This window comes from Lemur catta, chromosome 12, assembly GCF_020740605.2.
Source record: "Lemur catta isolate mLemCat1 chromosome 12, mLemCat1.pri, whole genome shotgun sequence".
NCBI classification, from domain to species: Eukaryota; Metazoa; Chordata; class Mammalia; order Primates; family Lemuridae; genus Lemur; species Lemur catta.
Window position 1 is genome coordinate 8,534 of NC_059139.1, and position 22,445 is coordinate 30,978.

A 22,445-nucleotide genomic window follows, 5' to 3' on the forward strand; every position below is an offset into this window, starting at 1 on the left:
AATCAAAGAAAGATCTGATTAAGAACAGCACAAACTAATGACTGCAGCTATTTGTCTATAATGACTGCAACTATTTGTCTACGTGTCCCCCTATACTAGCCTGGGACACTCCTGTGGGAATGGCCTTTGACTTTATCACCACTGTGGCTGATGTCTGCTACAGAACCTCTAGTGAACAGCAGGCACACAGTAATGCACATTTGACTGAATTTGGGAAACACACCTGTAATTAGTAGAAGAATCATAAATTGAAATTTCAGAAACTTGGTATTTCTGGAAATGAGACCTTCAATCAGCATAAAAAAAGAGAAATAACTTTGTGAAAAGTAGAAACACAACAAATGATCATAATATGAACAATTAACAAACTTAAAAATGAAGTTCGAAAAAGAAATCTTGGCATACCTCAGATACTGAAGGACAGAGACCACCAATATGTACCAAATAACCTTTATCTCTTCGTAAGCATTCGGCATTCATTTCTGCTTGTAGAAAAACACAATATACCACAGAAATGATCATTATTGTATTGAGAAGTTTAAGAGAAAATGAAAAATTGCTAAATATTTCATGGTTTCTTTTTACTATCACAAAGCTTATTATAAAGTTATCAGCAAATATCAGCAAGACCAGACTAAAGACCAAAAGCCTGGAGTACAGTGCTAAGATTTCTGGGCCTTAATCATATCTTAAAAAATAAATGGGTTGGATTAGTTAATATTAAGTCTCTCACAGCTCAAATGAATAAATTACATCTAAAAGGAGTAATCAGTTACAGCTGATTACTGTCCCTTGGTATCCCTGGGGGACTGGTTCTAGGACTCCCTGCAGATACCAAGATCTGAGGATGCTCAAATCCCTTATATAAAATCGCATAGTATTTGCATATAATCCACACACATCTTCCTGTATACTTTAAATCATCTCTAGATTACTTATACTACCTAATACAATGTAAATTCTATGTAAATAATTGTTATGCTGCATTGTTTAGCAAATAATGACAAGAAAGTTGGTTGAATCCATGAATACAGAACCCATGGGCTGACTGTACATCATGATTAAAAAAGTCTGTCATTTGTCCTTGGTTCAGAGAAGTCCTATGAGAACACTGGATGTACACAGGATCTTAACTCCTTAGTGTCAGCACTGGATAGAGCTAGTGGTTTCAGAGACCTCTTTACACACATTCCTTTGCTGGGGAAATAGCACACCAAGAAAACCTTTCAATCAGACAAATATCAACAGCAGGTATTATATAGCTTGTGATAATGTTAAGAGCACATACGAAAAAGAGACAAATTACTTGAGTTAGACAGTATGATTTTGGAAACCACAAATACGAGGATTATAGATAATTTTTTTCTTGCTTGACAAAAAAAAAATGGAAAATTCTTAGACTGCAATCTCATAGTCAATATTGTGAAGGGAACCTGGTCTGAAATCAAAAAAGATTCAGTAAATTGAGATTTGATGGCCGGGCGCGGTGGCTCACGCCTGTAATCCTAGCACTCTGGGAGGCTGAGGAGGGCAGATTGTTTGAGCTCAGGAGTTCGAGAGCAGCCTGAGGAACAGCAAGACCCCGTCTCTACTATAAACAGAAAGAAATGACTTGGACAGCTAAAAATCTATATAGAAAAAAATTAGCCGGGAATGGTGGCGCATCCCTGTAGTCCCAGCTATTCGGGAGGCTGAGGCAGAAGGATTGCTTGAGCCAGGAGTTTGAGGTTGCTGTGAGGTAGGCTGACACCACGGCACTCACTCTAGGCCGGGCAACAGAGTGAGACACTGTCTCAAAAAAAAAAAAAAACATATCCACACAAAAAAACCTGTACATGAATTTTCATAGCAGCGTTGTTCATCTTAGTTGTTTGGGTTCACTCACTCACTATCTATTCATTAGTGAATACGTAAGTCAAATGTTGTATATCCTACAATGGAATAATATTTAGCCATAAAAGAGGATGATGTACTATTGATATACACTGTCCAGATCACACTTGAAACATTATGCAAAATGAAAAAAAGCCAGTTGGCCACACAGCATATAATTCCATTTATATCACATGTCCAAAGAGGCGAATCTAGAAAGATGAAATATGTTAGTGGTTGCCAGGGGCTGAGGAGAGAGGGAAGAACGGGGAACGACTACTAATTTCTTTTTTTTTTTTGGGGGGAGGTGATGAAAGTATTATAAAATTAGGTAGTGGCAAGGACTATATAACTCTGACTTATGTACTTTAAAAAGGTGTTTATGTTATGTGAATAATCTCAATAAGGCTGTTACAGTAAAAAAATTATTTCTCCCCTCATTCCCGCAAAACAGAAAAATCGGTTACTTAGGATGTACTCTCAGAAGTACTAAGTTCTGCTCTGTGACATTGCCAGAGTGCTTCTGCAACAGGTTCCACAGATTTGTACTCCCTCCAGCACTGCATTTAGCACCTGTGTCACTGTGCGCACATCTGAATCACACCATCTCTTAAATCTGATAAAAAAAATTTTATTATTGGTTAAACACTTTCTTCTCCTATTTTCATCATATATTTCTTTTCAAAGGGTCAGTTCTTAGCCTTTAAAATTCACCATCTTTATGCATACAGCACAAATGCTTCAATTTCTCAGGAAATGTAGAAATAGTTATTTTCTTGCCATTTTGGTCAGCAATAATTAACTCATCCCAATGGGTTCCATTTCAGCTTTTAACAATAAAACCTGACTTGAAGTCAAATATTTTGAACAGTTATAAGAACCACTCTGCTTCTCAGACAGGGCAATTAAGAGGGTCACTACAATATGAGTCCACCTGGGTTATGTCTATTTCCAGTTTCCTGACTGCAATTCACTTTCAAGTGAAATGTCCAAGTGGCTTCCAAGATATTTTAAAACCATAAGGTGTAGCAGAAAGGAAGTGAAACATTTATTGGCATCTTCTACAATCCAAGTGCTTTATGTGTATTACTTCATTTAATCTTAATAAGCCTATTACCCTCACTTAAATGAAAAGAAAAATAAAAATCACCAAGGGTAAGAACTTGCCATGCAGCAAATATGTGCCAGATTTAGGGATCAAACTGAGGTGTGTCTAACTCCAAAGTCCATATTCTTTCTGCCACTGTACAGCGCTTCCCAAGCTTACTGACTCTGAAAAATCAGAAAGGACTTCAAATGTGAGTTCTGCCACTTACTGTGTGACTAGTTTCTAAGCTTCTTTAGAACAGTTTACAAAAACAAAATAAATGTAAAAAGAGGAGGCTAAAAACTCACTGTGGTTTTTAAAACAGCAAAATGTATGGAGTAATTCTAAACACTTTCCTTGAATTTATCTCAAGATTCACTTTACCTTCCAACAAACAGAGACACCTGCATATCCATTCACAAACATATAATGTGGATGAAAAACATTTTTTAGTGACTACACCGCCAGTCTCTAAACAAGAAATACATCATTTCTCAGTAAAAAAAATCCACATTGACTACACTGCTTTTTATTTTTCTTTACCATGTGAGAAGTGCTTTCCGCAACACATGCACCGTCCAGGATGTAGCATTGCGGGGTAAGAGAAATGGCTACTGAACAGAAAAAGACTACAAGAGCTTGCGAGCAAGCAGTAATACAACACAGAAAATGACATAGCTAAAAACAAGGCAAAACATCAACAGCCTACTTCTGCCCTAGGTAACAGGTACCTTTCCTGTGGCAAAGGAAAAAACATTTAAATTATAAAACCCTTAAAGGATATTTGATTGGCTTTAAAAATTGCTACTTTAGGCCCAGCACAGTGGCTGGCGCCTGTAAGCCTAGCACTCTGGGAGGCCGAAGGGGGAGGATCCCTTCAGCTCAGGAGTTCAAGACCAGCTTGAGCAAGAGTGAGACCCCATCTCTACCACAAACAGAAAAAATTAGCCTGGCATGGTGGCGCATGCCTGTAGTCCCAACTACTTGGGAGGCTGTGGCAGGAGGATCACTTGAGCCGAGAAGGAGGTTGCAGAGAGATATGACGACTCCACCAGCACTCCAGCCCCAGCAACTGAGTAAGAGCTGTCTCAAAAAAAAATTGCTGGCCGGGCACGGTGGCTCATGCCTGTAATCCTAGCACTCTGGGAGGCCGAGGCGCAGGGATCGTTTGAACTCAGGAGTTCGAGACCAGCCTGAGCAAGAGCAAGACCCCGTCTCTATTAAACATAGAAAGAACTTATACAGACAGCTAAAAATATATATAGAAAAATTAGCCGAGCATGGTGGTGCATGCCTGTAGTCCCAGCTACTCAGGAGGCTGAGGCAGGAGGATTGCCTGAGCCCAGGAGTCTGAGGTTGCTGTGAGCAAGGTTGACACCACGGCACTCTAGCCCAGGCAACAGAGTAAGACTCTGTCTCAAAAAAAAAAAAAAAAAAAATTGCTACCTTAAGACCTAAACAATTACTTGACAAGATTGGGACTGGTAATTTCCAAGAATGCAATACACCAATACATATCAGCAATTCTTCCACAAGAATTTTCAGTCATAAAACAAAAGTCAAATCAAACATTAACATAAGAATTCTTACATGCTAAATTTTCTTTTTCTAAAAACTCCCTCACTCTGACACATAAAAAGGGTAGCAATATCTAATAAAACTGTCATACTACACATAGATGAAGGATGTCAAAAAAAACACATTTTTCTTCTAGAAGTTTTTAATATTAAGACATCAGTAGGACTTGGGCAATCTAAAAAATATGAAAATATTTACAGGCCCATATTTCACCATACGGCTATTTAAAATAATTCTACTTTACATAGAGTCAGGAACGGTTTTTGTTAGCTAGTATAAAACAATCAGGCTATTGTACAATGGTGAGACAGCTCCTAAGAAAAAAATTACTGCTTAAGTAATTCTTGTCTCCAGTTGACTGCCACATTCTGCTCTCCATAAACACCATTGTTTTTAATCACAACTTTACTGACAGCTTTACCCTTGTCAAACAAAATTTTCACTTTCCAATAATACCCTTTCAAACTGAAGTAATAAAAAGCAATGCTTATATGATCATAACATTTGCTAAGGCAAAATGTTATAGAATAGTATGTAGAATAAGATCCTACTTTTGTGAAAAAGCATACATTCACTGATTTATCTGGAAGGACACTCAGCAAAATATTACCAGCGGTTGGTTATCTTGCAGTGGTAGGCGTAAAGGTTTCTTCTTTACCTTATATGTACTTTCTGATGCTCTGTATTAAACACTTCTTTTTCATATGCACATAAGAGAACAATTTGAGTTAAAGGATAGGAAACGTGGGTGTCATATTTTATAATAATTCAATACCACCAGTTCAAATCCACTTATTCAGAATTAACATAAAGCAAATGTTGCTCAAAAAATACCAATAAATTCCTCTGAGCCAACTAAGTTCAATTTTTAAACAATAAACTTCCTCAGATAAGAAAATGATGCCTGTAATTTCATGTCTCTTTACTGGAGAGCTGGGGGGAGGGTTGGAAATGGGCTGCAATGTCCAGGTAACCACAGGAAAGATAACAGGAAAAAACTCTGAGAAACAAGACAAAATCATTTCATTGATTTAGTGACATTTATTTGTAGAAGAAATCATGGAGTAGCGAAAGTAAATGATCAGAAAATGTAAGCAAGCGCTTCAAGAGTAATAATGGGCAAAAGAAGAAAAAAGCCAGAAAAAAAAAACCCAAAGAACTGAACTCAGACATATTTATGTAAATCATTCTGGGGGGGAAAAAAAGGGTAGATAATGCTGTATCACTAACTGAATCGGATCTGCTTTCTTGACTAGAAAAGGAACACCTTTCAAAAGGCTTATTTACTGCTCAGTAGCAAAACCAAGAACATTCTCAGAGGAATCTGAAGATCTTTCATGCCTGCTTTGGAATAAGCTAAACTATTAGATATACAGTTAGATAACATACAAACATATAAATAGCTAATTTTATGCATTAAATGAATCTCAAGTAATCATCAGATGTGAAGGGAACATAATTTTGAAAAAGAAAGAAGGTAAAGCACTGAGGTAATTTCACTAACTCCTACAAAGAAATTATCTTTAAACCAAACCAACTAACTCTACTAGGTTAAAACATAAGAAATTGCCAATATTCAAGCAAAAACCAGCAATTTCACATGGGCCCACCCAGTGGTCTCCTGATAAATACTGAACCACCACCTCTTTTGAAAGAAAGAGCCCTGATCTGCAGCTTTTGCTCACTCCTGTGTTGTAACTGTCCCCCCACGGCCAGTCCAAGCTGCAGACGAGGCACCGGGCACGGACTCGGAGCGAGAGGCACAGGCACCCACCGACGCCAGCACCACTGGCTCCACGGGACACGCTGAGGACCAGAGCAGGTCCCAGACTGTCTCACCCTTTTCTAAAACCAGGCTTTTGTCTGACCGATCCAGTTTCTGTCTTCCCCAGGTCAGAAGAAATGTGCTGTTGACAGTTTAAAATACTAGTACACTAAAATCATTCATAACAGAACAGCTGAGACTGGTACCCGGTTTCATCAATTCAATACTTCACTGCACACCTGTTTGGTGCAAGGTAGCATTCTGGGCATTGTGGACAGCAGGGAACAAGACAAAGGAGGTCCCTGCTCTCATAAGAAATATATATAAAAATACTTAATTTCAAGGACTGAGAAATGTCATGAAGAAATTAAAACAGTAATGGGGAAGCTATTTTAAACTGAGTGGTGACTTAGGTGATATTTAAGCTGAGACCTTAAAGTTAAGGGGCCAGGCTCAAGATCTGGGAAAGACCATTCAGACAAAGGAAAGGACTAGTGTAAAAGTCCTAAGGCAAGACCAAGCATGGCATGTTTGAGAAATTGAACAGACTAACTTGGATAGAGTGTAATGAGCAAGGGTGAGATTGTCTGAGAGGTTGTCAGAGGCAGGAAAATCTCCTGAGCCCAAGAATTCAAGACCAGCCTGGGCAACACAGCAAGACCCCATCTCTAAAAAAAAAAAAAAATTCTGCTCAGCTGGGCACGGTGGTACACGCCTGTAGTCCCAGCTACTCAAGAGGCAATGGCAGGAGATTGCCAATGTAAAAACCTCCAATAGAAGTCTCATAGTTTTAGGGAGGGATTTTCAGTGTACAAAAATGTATTAGTATACCTGTCCTCTTGGTACTGTACTGCCTATTTAGTCCCCCCTTAAAAAAGGAGAGGAATATAAGTACATTTATTGTTCTGCATGGCAAATTAGTAGCTAGCTACAACAATCCCAGGAGTTATGATCACACCACTACACTCCAGCCTGGGCAACAGAGCAAAACTATGTCTCTTTAAAAAAAAAAACAAAACTGTGACTACAGCTGAAATAAACTTAGTGGTAGGACTACACACCAGCTCAGAAATAAGGATCTTATTAACCCAAGATGGTTACTTCATATGTGAAATGCTAACATATGAATTCAAGTACATCAATGTTGAATTCTAATGAAGATGACCTAATTAGTCCATAAAATAAATTCACTATGTTGTTCAGGCTAGGATTATTTCAAAACCGTAGGCAAACACTTCTAGTGTATCATCCAAAATCATTTTATTTGGTATGTAAATAGACTTTTTAAGAATTATAAAGGTCATGTTGATTTTAAAGTGAAAGAAAAATATAACACCAAATCCGATTTTTGTTCAAATTAGTGCTCAGGAGTTAAAGTAAAATATCAGCATATCAGTCTAAATTACATGTTCATATTACAAAAACTGTAAAGAAATACACACATATACACCCACAGTCCCTATAGCCATGAAAACCAAGTCCACATTATGGCCGCATAAAAGTCCCCCAAGTCAATAAAGACAAATTTTTGCATATTACACAAAAATAGGAAACTGTGGAGACTGGTTTAAGGAGAATTCATACTTGCACATAAAATTATTTATTCATTCAGGAACTACTGAGCTACTCATTTCAACAATTTATCTAAAAGATTTTTTTTTTTTAATCAACCAACAGGAAATCAGACCTACAGCTCAGGGAAAAAGGTTAAAAGAAAAAAATCTTGTCTTAGCAGAAGGAAATACTAAAAATCTGTATATCATTAATTCCCCTTGCACTCTCATTTCCCAACTAAATATCAGTTAAACTGCATTTTTAGACTATGCATTTAAGTCTGTACAAGCATTTTTCTTTTTTTTTCCCATTTAAGAGCACAAATAAGTATACGCATTTAATGCTACTCAATAAACTTGTGATTATTGTAGCTAGCTGCTAGTTTACCGTGCAAAACAATAAATGTACTTATATTCCTCTCCTTTTTTAAGGGGGGACTAAATAGGCGGTACAGTACCAAGAGGACAGGCATACCAATACATTTTTGTACACTGAAAATCTCTCCCTAAAACTATGACACTTCTATTGGAGGTTTCTACAAAAAAAATAAAAACTGCTAAGAATACCATTAGGCTTTCTCAGTAATTTCTCCTTTTCTTTAACAAAAAGAGTTGAGCAAAACACAGAAGAACAATGAAGTTTTGGCTTCTGATCTCACCTGAGCCTACATCCCTGATAAAAAGAAGGGTATCATATAGTCCAACTTGAAGTGTCTAGTCCATGAAAATCACCAACACTCAGAACTCAAGAAATGGAACTTAAAAGAAACATGGGGCAAGCCCAAAATACATTTTTTACACGTTGTCACCCTATTTCCAAACCAGGTTTTCGTCTTCTTTATTTCATTTGCCTTAGCTCTCTTCATTCCTTTCCCACCTCCTCTGTTCCTTACCATTTCACTGTGTATTTTCACTTCCCATACACAAAAATTGACTTAAAACTTACTTTACATTCTTGTATCTAAATTTGTTTGTACTTAATTCTTACAGGACTATACAGTTTTAAGTGAAGTTCAAATACTTTTGTTACAGAAACATGCATATAGGCTGTAACCAGAATCAGGAGTAACAAGACAAGCAGTCATTCATTCAGGAACTGTGAGTGCCCATCATGAGCCAGCCATGGCCCTGGGGACTCTGCAGTGAGTAAAACAATGCTCTATCCCTGAGGGCATGAAAGCAAGCCTGCGCTTGGCAGGTTCAAGAAACCTGGAGGATGCCTGGGGGCCAAAGTAGAGGAAGCCAAGTAGAAACCTGATTGTGTAGGACACAAAACCAGAAAGGCAGGAGGTATAGATCAACAGAGGCTCTTATGGGCACAGTAAATATTCTGGCTTTTACTCTCAAGGATATAGAAAGCCACTGAATGGTTTGAACACAAGAGTAAAATAATCAGACTTTCATGTTAAAAGGATCACCCTGGTTGCTGGGTTGAGAATAGAAAAGTACAGAAGCAGCGGGGAGACTAGTGACTATGAAAATAACACAAGAGATTATGGTTGCTTACAGGGGTGGCAGCAAATTGTGGTTCCATTTATAGTTATGGCAGCATTTCAAGTACACAAAGAATGTACTTTCATGATAATTATTTGAATTAGACATGGGAGTATCAGAAGGAAAGCAGTCAAGATGTCTATGAGGTTTGGGGCCAGAGATACTGCAAGAGCGAGTGGACATTTAAAAGATGAGGAAGAATGGAATGGAAACAATTACTGGAGGGGGTGGGAGAGAAGAAGGAGGCGAGGAGTTGTTCAGTTGTGACATGTTAATTTGGCATCTAGATGTCTAGTTAAATTAGACATCTAGCTGAAAATGTTGAGTACACAGACGAACATACAAGTCTGGAGATTAGGAAAGAAATTCAGACTAAAGGTAAAATTTTTAGTTAGAAATATATAATTCTAGCTAGATGAGATCAAAAGGGACTAAATATAAATACAGAAGAGGTCTAAATATATATACCTGGAACACTGCCTCATTTTTTAGAAGTTGGAGTGATGAAAAGGAACCAGCAAAAGAAACTGAAAATAAGCAGTAATATCACAGAAGCAAAGGGAAGAAGGTTTCAAACAAGAGAACATTATCAACCACATCAAATGCTGTTATTGCTGCTATATTCACTGACATTAGAATTCACCAAAGAGGTCACTAGTAACCTCAAAAAAGAGCTGCTATGGTAGAATGGAAGAGAAAAAAAAAACCTCACTGTAGTGGATCCAAGAGAGAGAGGGAGTACTGAAGACCACAAATATCAACTTTTCTGGAGAGTAGTAACTAAAGAAAGATGTGAACAAGGTTTTTTAAAGATGGGAGATAGCAGTATCTATATGCTGCATATATAGCTATACGCTGACAGAAACGATCCAGCAACTATTATAAGCATTGACAAGTCAAAAGGGTCCACCAAAATTCAAAAGCTAACTGCAAAAAAAATAGTAATCTACATTATTTTGTAAAGATCAAGATTGGCTTTAGAGTGCATTAACTCAGACTTCTGAAGAGGCCAAATATTGTTTTTAAACATATATAAATAAAATAATAATAGGCAATGCAACCTTAGAATAAATGCAATACTAAAAATTTCATTTTCTTTTTAATAAGCAGTTCTATCAGTTGTAAAACTATAAAGTCCATATATGGAACCACAAATTATTACTAATAATCCTTCTAATTTCAGCATTATCAAAGTTAATCCTGTGTTTGTACATAGTAAAGGACAAAATAAAATTCCTGAAATGGTGCTTTAATTAAAAACGTTCCTTATGGAAAAGTAATCCAATGTTTATTATCATCACTGATTTTTAAACACAGAAAATATTGTTGTTGCAAAGATTATTTACAGAACACAGACCCAGAAGTACAAGACCTTTCAATAAATATGCTGTCCTAAAATCTTCTTGTAAGACAGAGATAATAAAAACACCAGTTTGTTAAATCTCTTCCTCCCTTGTTTTTAAAATGTAGATAGATTTTACTAAACAGACAATAGGAAAGTGTAACCCAATGATCTTAGCCCTTTTAAGTTACTTATTAACTTTTAAATAGACTGTTAGGAATTAACAGTTCCTGCAGTTCACCTGCCATCTTTCCCAACTTAAAGCAGGCATTAGGCATTTAAGACAGCTTCCACTTGCAACATCGATCATAAGAACTTTATGCTCGTTTTAAAAAAGGATTATTGTGAGTTTTGTTCATCCCCAGAAACAGCACTCAACACAGATCTCAGCACATAATAGATGCTTAACGAATATCTGTTGAGTAAATGGTAATGTTTAATTGTATTAGTGCAACATTAGGTTTTTTTTTTTCTCTCCTTCAATTTACAGTTCTCCCTTGTAGAAAAAGAAACTCAAGACCATAGCAGTCCCTCAAAAACACATAACAACTTTACTCACAATGAAAAATAAAGCCGGGTCTCAAAATACAATCCCAGTGCCTCTTTAAGTTCTCCATTATTTTTAAAGAAAATGAGATATAAAGCCTGTTTTTAAGAAATAGATAATGTATGCCAACTTTTCTCAAAATAAAAAATTCACATTTCAAAATTATTTTCTATGTTAGTAGCACTGAGAGTAACAACTGATTTTCCAAAGTATGCATATATTGGGTAAAAATCAAAAACAAGCACATAAACAAAACTACATGTTTTCTGCCAACGTTTTTTCCTTAATCTTAGGCAAAAGCCTAAATTTTACTACATGTGAGACCTGCTTGGCCTGATGTTTCCAGATTCATTCGTTCAACAAATATTTTAAGGAGCATCTACTGTATTCCAAGCCCTTTAACGTTTAAATTTTTTAAGCTGCACACCACCACCAAATTCCTCTACGAAGCCTCATCATTTAAAATAATTGCAAGGTAATAAGGAATCTCAACACTGTTTCTTGCACATATTTAAGTCAGTGGATTGGGGCGCTTTTTCAGCTGTTAAAGCGGCAGAGCGAGCCGCTACCCACCACACCCGGGACCCAAAGTCACAACCCGCAGCCACAGCCGGTGAAACCACCTGCGGGAGTCGCCCGCGCTCCTCCGAAGAGGCGGCGGGACTTTCGCTCTGAGCCCGGCGAGCTCCGCGGCGGGACCGGCGAGCGGGACGCGCCGGGCACCTCGGGCGACAGTCGGGGCTCCGGAGCCCGGGTCCCCGCCCCGCCAACCCGCACCTGGAGACCCCGGGCGTCCCCACCCGCCCCCTCGCACCACCCTCGCGACCGCAGACCCGCCAAGTGGGGGAGGGGTCCGCATTTCCGCGTCCCCGCGGCGGGCGCTCGGCCGCCTCAGTGCCCGCCTGCCTGAATTCCGAGCTGCGCTCGCGTCCCTTCCTCAGAGAGAACGGACGAAACCCAAAGGGCAGTCCTCGGGGAAGAGACCTCGCCCAAACCTGGAAACGGAGCCGCAGCTGCAGCCTGCAGCGCGCGGCTGGCAGGGCCAGGCCGCGCTCACCGCGGAGCCCTCGGGGACCGGGGTTCGGGGCTTCAGGCCGCCGCGCAAGGGCCCAAGCGGGCGAGGCGCGGGGCCGGCGCTGCACTCACCGTCGCCTTTGTCTCGGCCGCCCGCTCCGGCAGCCCCGTTCTCGGGAAGGCTCTGCGGCTCCTGCGCCCCCAGGCCCGCAGCTGCGCTCCAGGCGCGCTCGACGCTTCCCGGCTCCCTCCGCCCCGCCCAGACTCGTGCGCAGGCGCAGCCAGAGGCCACGCACGTTCCGAGACTGGCGGGAGGGCGGGGCTTCGTGACGCAACCGCCGCGGCCGCCATGACGGCCCCGCCCCGGCCAGGCCCCGCCCCAGACCCGCCCCCGCCTCGGGATGGGCGGCCGCGGCTCCCCCAGCCCCGCGACGCCCAGCCGCTTCCGAGGCGAGCTGCCCTTGGGCAGCAGGGGGTGGAGCCTCCGCGGGAAAGAGCGCGCGGAAGATGGCGACCGAGCCTGGGCGGGAGCGCGCGGGAGCCTCTTCCCCGCCCGGCCTGCAGGCGGCTGCGGGTGGCGCCCGCCCGGCCGCGGAGGGACGGCGTCTGCGCGCGCTGTGGGCCGTGGCCCCGCCCTGACAAGGAAGCGGGGTGCCGGGCTGGCGGGGGGCGAGGTGTCTGCCGGTGGCAGGTGGACCTCAAGGTCCAGAAACCCTCCGACCACTGTTTTTTTCAATGTATCAGTCAGAATCGTTTTGTAATTCACTGGCTTCAGGCCAAGCACATTCAGCTGCCTTTTTTTTTTTTTTGAAACAGTGTGTCGCTTTGTTGCCCGGGCTAGAGTGAGTGCTGTGGCGTCAGCCTAGCTCACAGCAACCTCACACTCCTGGGCTTAAGCGATCCTACTGCCTCAGCCTCCTGAGGAGCTGGGACTACACTCATGCGCCACCATGCCCGGCTAACTTTTTCTATATATATATTTTAGTTGGCCAGATAATTTCTTTCTATTTTTAGTAGAGACGGGGTCTCACTCTTGCTCAGGCTGGTCTCGAACTCCTGACCTCGAGCGGTCTACCCACCTCGGCCTCTCACAGTGCTAGGATTACAGGCATGAGCCACCATGCCTGGCCCTGGATTTTTTAAATAGACTTCATTTTTTGTTATTCAGATATTGTATCACAAAGTTTTTTTCTACTATCTCCTATGTACTACACCATATTAGCATAATGAAGGAAAAATATCACATCATCGTATCCATTCTTACAGAAGGAGCTTTAAACAAAGTACAACACCATTTTTTTTTATCTAAAAACCAAACAAGCTAGGTATAGAATGCAATTTTATTAGTATGATAAAAAGCATTTATGGAAAACACACAGTGAACATTATCTCAATAGTGGGGACTGAGAGCTTTTACCGCTAAGATCAGGGACAAAGCAAAGATGCTCACTTTCACCTCTGCATGCCACATTATACTGAACAACAAATCTGGAGGTATGACATTACGTGACATCAAATTATACTACAAGGCTACAGGAACCCAAACACCATGGTACTGGTGTAAAAAACTGAGACTGATCCAAGGGAACAAAATAGAGAACCCAGACATAAAACCATCTACCTAGCACCAACTGATTTTTGACAAAGCAGAAAACACACTGAGGAAAAGAAGCCCTATTTAATACATAGTGCTGGGAAAATTAGATATCCATATGCAGAAGAAGGAAACAGGATCCCTCTCTCACTACATACAAAACTCAATTCAAGATGGATTAAAGACTTAAATGAAAAGCATGAAACCATAAAAATTCTAGAAAAAAGTAGGAAAAACTTTTGAGACTTCAGCCAAGTCAAAGAATTTATGACCAAGACCCCAAAGACAAATAGCAAAAACAAAAATAAATAAATGGGACTTAATTAAATTAGAAAATTTGTACACAGCAAAGGAAATAACCAACACCCTGAATAGACAACCTACACGATGGGAGAAATACTCATAAACTATACATCTGACTAAAGACTCATACCCAGAATCTACAAAGAACTCAAACAAATAAGCAAGAACAAAATGAACACCCTCATCCGAGAATGGGCAAAAGACTGAAACAGACATTCTTGGAAAGAAGATAGACAAATGGCCGAGAAACATATGAAAAACTGCTCAACATCACTAATGATCGGAGAAATGCAAATTAAAATTACACTAACGTACCACCTTACCCCAATCAAAGTAGCCATTATTAAAAAGTCAAAAAACAGGGCCGGGCGTGGTGGCTCATGCCTGTAATCCTAGCAATCTGGGAGGCCGAGGCAGATGGATTGTTTGAGCTCAGGAGTTCAAGACCACCCTGAGCAAGAGTGAGACCCCGTCTCTACTAAAAATAGAAAGAAATTATCTGACCAACTAAAAAATATATATAGAAAAAATTAGCCGGGCATCGTAGCACATGCCTGTAGTCCCAGCTACTCAGGAGGCTGAGGCAGGAGGATCGCTTAAGCCCAGGAGTTTGAGGTTGCTGTGAGCTAGGCTGACGCCATGGCACTCACTCTAGCCTGGGCAACAAAGCGAGACTCTGTCTCAAAAAAAAAAAAAAAAAAAAAAAGTCAAAAAACAATAGATGCTGCCACAAATGCATAGAGAAAGGAACACTGATACACTCGTGGGACTGAAATTAGTAGAAACTCTATGGAAAACAGAATGGAGAGTCCTCAAAGAAACAAATGTAGACCTACCATTGGATCCAGCAATGCCACTCCTGGGTATCTACTCAAGGGAAATGAAGTCATTTTATCCTGCACTTGAATGTTTATAGCAGAACAATTCACAATTGCAAAGATGTGGAATCAACATAAGTGCCCTTCAATTCATGAGGGAACAAAAATGTGTGTATATATGTGTGTGTGTGTATATATATATATATATATATATATGTATGTATGTATATAAATCATGAAGTACTATTCAGCCATAAAAAGGAAGGAAACACCAGCCAGAGCAAGAGTGAGACCCAGTCTCAAAAAAAAAAAAAAAAAAAGAAAAGAAAAAAGAAAAATAAGGCAGGCATGGTGTCATGTCCCCATAGTCCCAGCTACTCAGGAGGCTGAGAAAGGAGGATCACTTCAGCCCCAGAGTATGAGGTTGCAGTGAGCTATGACCATGCCATTGCCTTCTATCCCAGGAAACAGAGCAAGACCCTATCTCCAAAAAAAAAAAAAAAAAAAAAAAAGGACTGAAGTAATGTCATTTGCAGCAATGTGGAGGGAACTAGAAACCATTATCCTAAGTGAACTATCTCAGGAATGAAAAACCAAAAACCGTATGTTCTCACTAATAAGTGGGAGCTACTAGATGGATATACATGGGCACAAAGCGATATAAAGGACATGAAAAACCTATAAGGGGGGAGAGAGGGAGAGTTGTTGTAAGATAAAAGCTTGCCCATAATGAACACTATTCTGGCGATGGACACACTGAAACCCCTGACTTCAGCATCATACAAGACATCCATGCAACAAAATCACTTGTACCACTTTAATTAGCATTTTGAAATAAAAAATAACATTGTACTGAAAGTTCTGTCCAGAACATTTACATAAGAACAGGAAATAAAAGGCATCCATATGTGAAAGGAAAGTAAAACTATTCACAGATTCCAAATCACATGATCTTAAGTATAGAAAATCCTAAGGAATTAAAAAAAATTATTTGAGCTAGCAAACAAATACAGCTTAGTCACAGAACAACATATCAATGCACAGAAATCTATTTTATTTCTTTACACTAGTAATCAACAACGGGGAACTAAAATTAAGAAATAAAATCCATTTGAATAACATCAACAACAATAATCCATTAGGAAAAAACTTAACCAAGGTGCAAACCTGTATGTCAAAAATTACAAAATGCTACTGAAAAAATTAAAGAATTTCTAAATAACTGTAAAGACAGTCCGTGCTCATGGACTGGAGACTGAATGTGTTTGAAGATGGCCATACTACACAAAGTGATCTCAAATTCAATGCAATTCCTACAAAAACCCAAAACAGCCTTTGGGCAGAAATGGGCAAACTGATCCTAACATTCGGATGGAATTTTAAGGGAACACAAATAACCAAAATCTTCTTGAAATAGAAAGACACACTTGGAGGCTCACACTTCTCAATTTTAAATCTTAAACCTTACTGCAAAGCAACAGCAATCAAAACAGGATGATACTTGCATGAGGGTACACATATAGATCAATGGAACTGAACTGACAGTCCAGAAATAATTCCATACCTTTATGGTCAATTGATTGTAAACAAGATCCGAGGTCACTAAATTCAACAAGTGAAGTTAGAGAACTATCCACATGCACAGGAAGGAAACTATACCCTTACATCACATCATACAGAAAAATTTAACTAAAAATGCTCCAAAGTCCTAAATGTAAGAGATAAAAACATAAACTCTAGAAGAAAACACAGAGATAAACCTTCCTACCATTGGGTTTAACAATGGCTTCTTAGATCTGACACCATAAGCACAGCAAGTAAAGAAAAAATTTCCTCAAAATTAAAAACTTTTGGGAATCCAAACACACCACCAAGAAGTAAGATGACAACCCACAGAGGCATGTTATATATGTGATGAGGGTCCATTATCAAGAGTATATAAGTAACTTTTAAGACTCAACAGCAAAAAGACAAACAACCCAATTACAAAACAGACAAAGAGCTTAAAATACACACTGCACAGAAAAAGACAAGCAAATGGCCAACAAGCACGTAAGAAGATAGTACACATTATGAGTTATTATGGAAATTCACATTCCAACCACAATGACATACCCACTCACACACACTAGAAAGGCTACTGTTAAAAAACATTAAAGATATGTGTTGGCAAGGATGCAGAAAAACTGGATCCCCTTAAACACTGCTTGTGGAAATATAAAATGGTACAGCCTCTGTGTAAAATAGTTGAATGTTCCCCTCAAAAATTTATAAGTAGAATTACCATGGCTCAACAATTCCATTCCGAAGTATACACCACAAAGATTAGAAAACAAGTGTTCAAACAAGAACTTGTACATGAATATTTATAGCAGCTCTGTTCACAATAGCCGACAGGTGCAAACAACCCAAACGTCCATCAACAGATGGATGGATAAGCAAAATTAGATAAATCATAACCTAATATGTTTATTATTCAGCCATCAAAGGGAAAGAGAAAACTGAAATGGAGCAGTTGTTATGGAACACAATATGGCAGTACCTCAAAAATTAAGGATGGAATTAACTTACAACACGGTGATTCTACTTCTGGGTATATACTGAAAAGAACTGAAAACAGGGACTTGAACACCCACGTTCATGGCAGCACTATTCACTGTGCCAAAAGGGCAACACAAGTGTCCACTGACAGATTAGCAGATAAATAAAATGTGGTCCATCCACACAGTGAAACATAAGTCAGCTTTAAAAATGAGTAAATTCCGACAAATGTAACAACACAGATGAACCTTGAGTCATCGTGCTAAGTGAAACAACCCAGGCACACAAGGACAAACAGAGTATGCTCTAGTTATGAGGTAGCTGGAGTAGTTCCCAGGGGCTGGGGGAGAGGAAATAGGAAGTGGGTGTTTAAGGAGTACAGGGTTCCACTTGGGGAACATGAAAGAAATTCTGGAGACGGATGGTGGAGATGGTTACATAACAATGTGCACGTGGTTCATGCCACTGAAGAGTGCACTTAAAAATGGTGAAAATGGTGAATCCTGTATGTATTTAATTATACAGGAAAAAGGAATGAAGTACTGATGTATATTGCAACATGGATGAACCTCGAAAACATCCTAAGTGAAGGAAATCAGACACAAAAGGCCATATATTATATGAGTCCATTTGTATGAAATGTCCAGAGCAGGCAAATCCATGGCGATGAAAAATAGATTAGTGCTTGCTAGGGACTTGGGGGACAGGGAAAGGAAAGTGACTTTGTAATGGGCTCTGAGTTTCCTTCAGAGGAAGAAAAAAAATATCTGGTACTATTAATAAATACATGGTTGCACAACACAGCCAATGTATGACATTCCATTGAATTATACATTTACAAATGGTAAAAACGGTGAAATTTTAAAAGTTGCTTTCCAATGTTTATATACATTGCCATAGGATGGACTAGGACTTTGTCATATTGACTGGTGATGTAAACATAAGTGTGCAAACCTGAGATACCTCGCAACTGGTGGACACATGTGTGCACACACACGGCTAGAGAACACAGCAAGGTAACATGGGGTTCAGTAAATTCTTATGAAATTTCCATGATCAATTAGGCCATTTGCCTTTCATTTGGCAGTGAGATTTAATTTTTCTTTACTAATTATATAAAATATAAACTGTTTTTGGCTACTATTTCCTTGGTCTATATATAAATCAAAGCTGAGTCTCACAAATGATACACTGAAGAGTGAATTTTTTTGTCTTTTGAAAACTCACATTATCAACTTTTCTACTGTTAGATACCACAAACTGCTGTGACTTTAAGGCTCTAGCTGGGCAAACCCTTGGAAAACTTGCTAAGGGTGTCCACTGGGTGGATGCATTGAGGGAACCTGAATAAAAACCCTGAGACACCAAAAACTGGCTGTGTCCCTGAAAGTGAGAGCAGAGTAGACTGCAGGCAGCTGGGGTAGACTGTGTGGGAGAGGGGAGCAGGCAGGACCGCTCAGGGTCTGGAGGCCATGGTCAGTCCTGCGTTGTTTCTCCAAGGCCAGTAGGAAACCACTGGCAAAGTTATAAATCAGGAGAGCGACATGACGAGACTTGAGTCTGTAAAGCGCTGTTTGCCTTTGTCAGGTTGAGACCACCAGTGTGTGTGTGAGGGATCTGCGCTCCCCCTGGGGGGCTGCACTGAGAGAGCATGGCATAAACACAGGGTGTTCCTACCCGGAATGTGGGGTCTGCGTCTGCTCAGGAGGAAGTGCTGCCCAAACCAGCCTTGGAGTCATCTCTGCTCTTTAGATCTGCCAAGGCTGGGAAACTGAGGGACAGGCTCAGGAACAGTTCCAGAAAAAGAAAACTGGAACCAAAGGGAGACAAACGTAAGTGTGCAAACTTGAGATACCTTGCAACTGGTGTGCATGTACATGCGCGCACACACAGCTAGAGAATTACAGTAAGGTAATACGTGGCTCAGTAAATTCTTATGAAATTTCCATGATCAATTGGGCCATTTGCCTTTCATTTGGCAGTGAGATGTTTCTTTACTGATTATCCCAATTATGAACTCTGTTTAGCTATATTTCCTTGATTTATATATAAATCGAAGGTGATTCTTACATATATCAAATAATATATATATTTTTGGGGGGCCAGGTGCTGTGGCTCATGCCTGTAATCTTAGCACTCTGGGAGGCCGAGGCGGGTGGATCATTTGAGCTCAGGAGTTAGAGACCAGACTGAGCAAGAGCGAGACCCCATCTCTACTAAAAATAGAAAGAGACTAGCTGGACAACTAAAAACATATAGAAAAAATGAGCCAGGCATGGTGGCACATGCCTGTAGTCCCAGATACTTGGGAGGCTGAGGCAGAAGGACAGCTTGAGCCCAGGAGTTTGAGGTTGCTGTGAGCTAGGCTGGTGCCACGGCACCCTAGCCCAGGCAACAGAGTGAGACTCTGTCTTAAAGAAAAAGAAAGAAAGAAAAACAGAAATTTTTTTGTCTTTTGAAAAATCACATCACCCACCTTTTCTACTGTTAGATATTACAAACTGCTGTGACTTTAAGGGTCTAGCTGGGCAAAGCCTTAGAAAATTTGTTAAGGGTGTTTACTGTGTGGACAGGTTGATGGAACTCGAATAAAAGCCCTGAGACACCAAAAGCCTGCTGTGCACCTAAAAATGAAAGCAGAGTAGACTGCAGGCAGCTGGGGTAGACGGCATGGGAGAGGGGAGCAGGCAGCACCGCCCAGGGTCTGCAGGCCATGGCAGTCCTGTGCTGCTCAGGAGGAAGCGCTGCCCACACCCCCCCGGAGCCATCTCTGCTCTTTAGATCTGCCAAGGCTGGGAAACTGAGGGACAGTCTCAGACACAGTTCCAGAAAAAGAAAACTGGAACCGAAGGGAAAGACACATTGTTCTCCCAGTTGGGAAAGGCGGTGAAACAGGCCTGGTGGATTGGATTGTCAGGGAGAAAGGTGTATTTCCTGATTTGGGGTTAACAGGGATGATCCGGGAGCGTGTGGCTGCTGCAAAACACACGGTAAAACACACGGGAGTACTTACCGTGAAGTAGCAGACCTCACACAGCAATGACACTGGAGACTCTGAAGGCAGGACACAGAGGACTTTGCGCTGCGATGGCACGTTCCCTGGAAGGAGAAAATTACTGTAAGGAAACTACGTTTATGAACAACCACCTGCACACCCTGCCAGTGAAACAGAAATGACAACGAACTTCCTCCCAGAGGCTGAGCCAGAGCCACGTCCCACTCAGAGTCTGATACCCCATTAGGGTGGAGAGGCCACCGCGTGGACGTCACACCCGTGGCCACCATGTCCTAGGCGTGGGGACCCCAGTGTGGTGGAAACTGTGGGTTCCCCGTTTCCAAATGTCCACATGGAGCCCCTCCCGGGTCTCTGAGGGCTGCGGACAGGAAGGCGGTGCCCGTGGGGCTGGGACAGGAAGGTTGAACTCACCCTCAGGGCCTCATGTCTGAGTGAGGACAAGGAGGTCGCACTCGCTTTGGGTCTGAGGCTAGGCCAGCAGGCAGCAGGGAGGTGGCACCTGTGGGCGATGCTAACATGGCGGCACCTTGTCCTCTCCCACCAAGTGCAAAGCCGCGAGCAATGCTGTGGGACATGACGGCGCTCCGCCCCCCTGCCGGCCCCCACCGGCCCTGCAGCCCTGGGTGCTCATGGGGGGGTGACATGACGAGCACTCCCTCCTGGCCTTGCTGGGGAACCAGTTAAACTGCAAGTTCAGCATCTTCGGAGCAGGATTTGGAAATTCAAACTCAGATGGGCTCACTGTCCTGTGTCTTTCAGAAAATCAGGGAGGCCCCTGGGAGGTTCCTGAGCTGAAAGGGCCCCACCTAAGAGGGGTCTCACTTGGGGGGGCTCACCTTTAAGGGCCTCATCAGAAAGGAGCCTCATGTAAAAGGGGCCTTTGCTGAAAGGGCCCTCAGCTGGAAGGACCTCCCTCACCTAAAGGGGACTCACCTGACAGGGACCTGTGCTGAGTGTTCTCAGGTAAGAGGGTCTCACCTGAGAGGAGCTTCACCTTAGGCGGGGGCCTCAGCTGCGAGGGGCCTCACCTGAAAGCGGCCTCAGTTGAAGGGGCCTTTCCTGAAAAAGGACTGAAACTGGCCTCAGCTGAGAGGGGCCTCACCTGAAAAGCCCTCACCTGACAGGGCCTCAGCTGGAGGGTCCCCTCATATTTTGTGCCTCATCATACCTGATAGCAAATTTGAACTTGCACAAAGTGAACAATCCTGAAGAGATGCAGATGGCTTCATTCGGTTATTTGTCTCAACATGTGCTTTGTTGAAGAGTGAAGGAGGGGCCGGGCATGGTGGCTCACACCTGTAACCCCAGCACTTTGGGAGGCCGAGGCGGGTGGATCATTTGAGGTTAGAAGTTAAAGACCAGCCTTAGCAAGAGCGAGACCCCGTCTCTACTAAAATAGAAAGAAATTATATGGACAACTAAAAATATATATACAAAAAATTACCCGGGCATGGTAGCACATGCCTATAGTCCCAGCTACTCAGGAGGCTGAGGCAGGAGGATTGCTTAAGCCCAGGAGTTTGAGGTTGCTGTGAGCTAGGCTGACGCCACGGCACTCTAGCCCGGGCAACAGAGTGAGACTCTGTCTCAACAAAAAAAAAAAAGAAGAAGAAAGAGAAAGACCTCAAGTAGCCAAACCAATCCAGAGCAAAACAAAGCTGGAGGCATCAAACTACCTGACTTCAAAATCTATTACAAAGCTATAATAATTAAAACAGTATGGTACTGGCATAAAAACAAACACAGTGACCGACAGAACAGGACACAGAACCTAGCAATAAACCCACAACTTTATGGTCAACTAATTTTCAAAAACGTTGCCAAGAACACAAAATAGAGCAAGGACAATTACTTCAATACAGTAGTCTCCCCTTATCCAAGGGCAATACATTCCAAGATCTCCAGTGGATAGTACTGAACC

The 22,445-nt window shown here is 41.5% G+C and overlaps 1 long non-coding RNA gene across 2 annotated transcripts; it reads right to left on the reverse strand.

The window, feature by feature from the left end:
- Positions 1-205: 205 nt before the first annotated feature.
- Positions 206-20,547, reverse strand: LOC123648219. Of its 2 annotated transcripts, none has more exons than XR_006738527.1 (2): positions 20,522-20,547; positions 206-482 (listed from the first exon to the last, which is right to left on the reverse strand). It is a non-coding gene; the product is annotated as an uncharacterized LOC123648219 (long non-coding RNA). The 2 variants fall into 2 exon arrangements; XR_006738526.1 differs by lacking the exon at positions 20,522-20,547 and adding an exon at positions 12,385-12,511.
- Between the last annotated feature and the right edge of the window lie 1,898 nt (positions 20,548-22,445).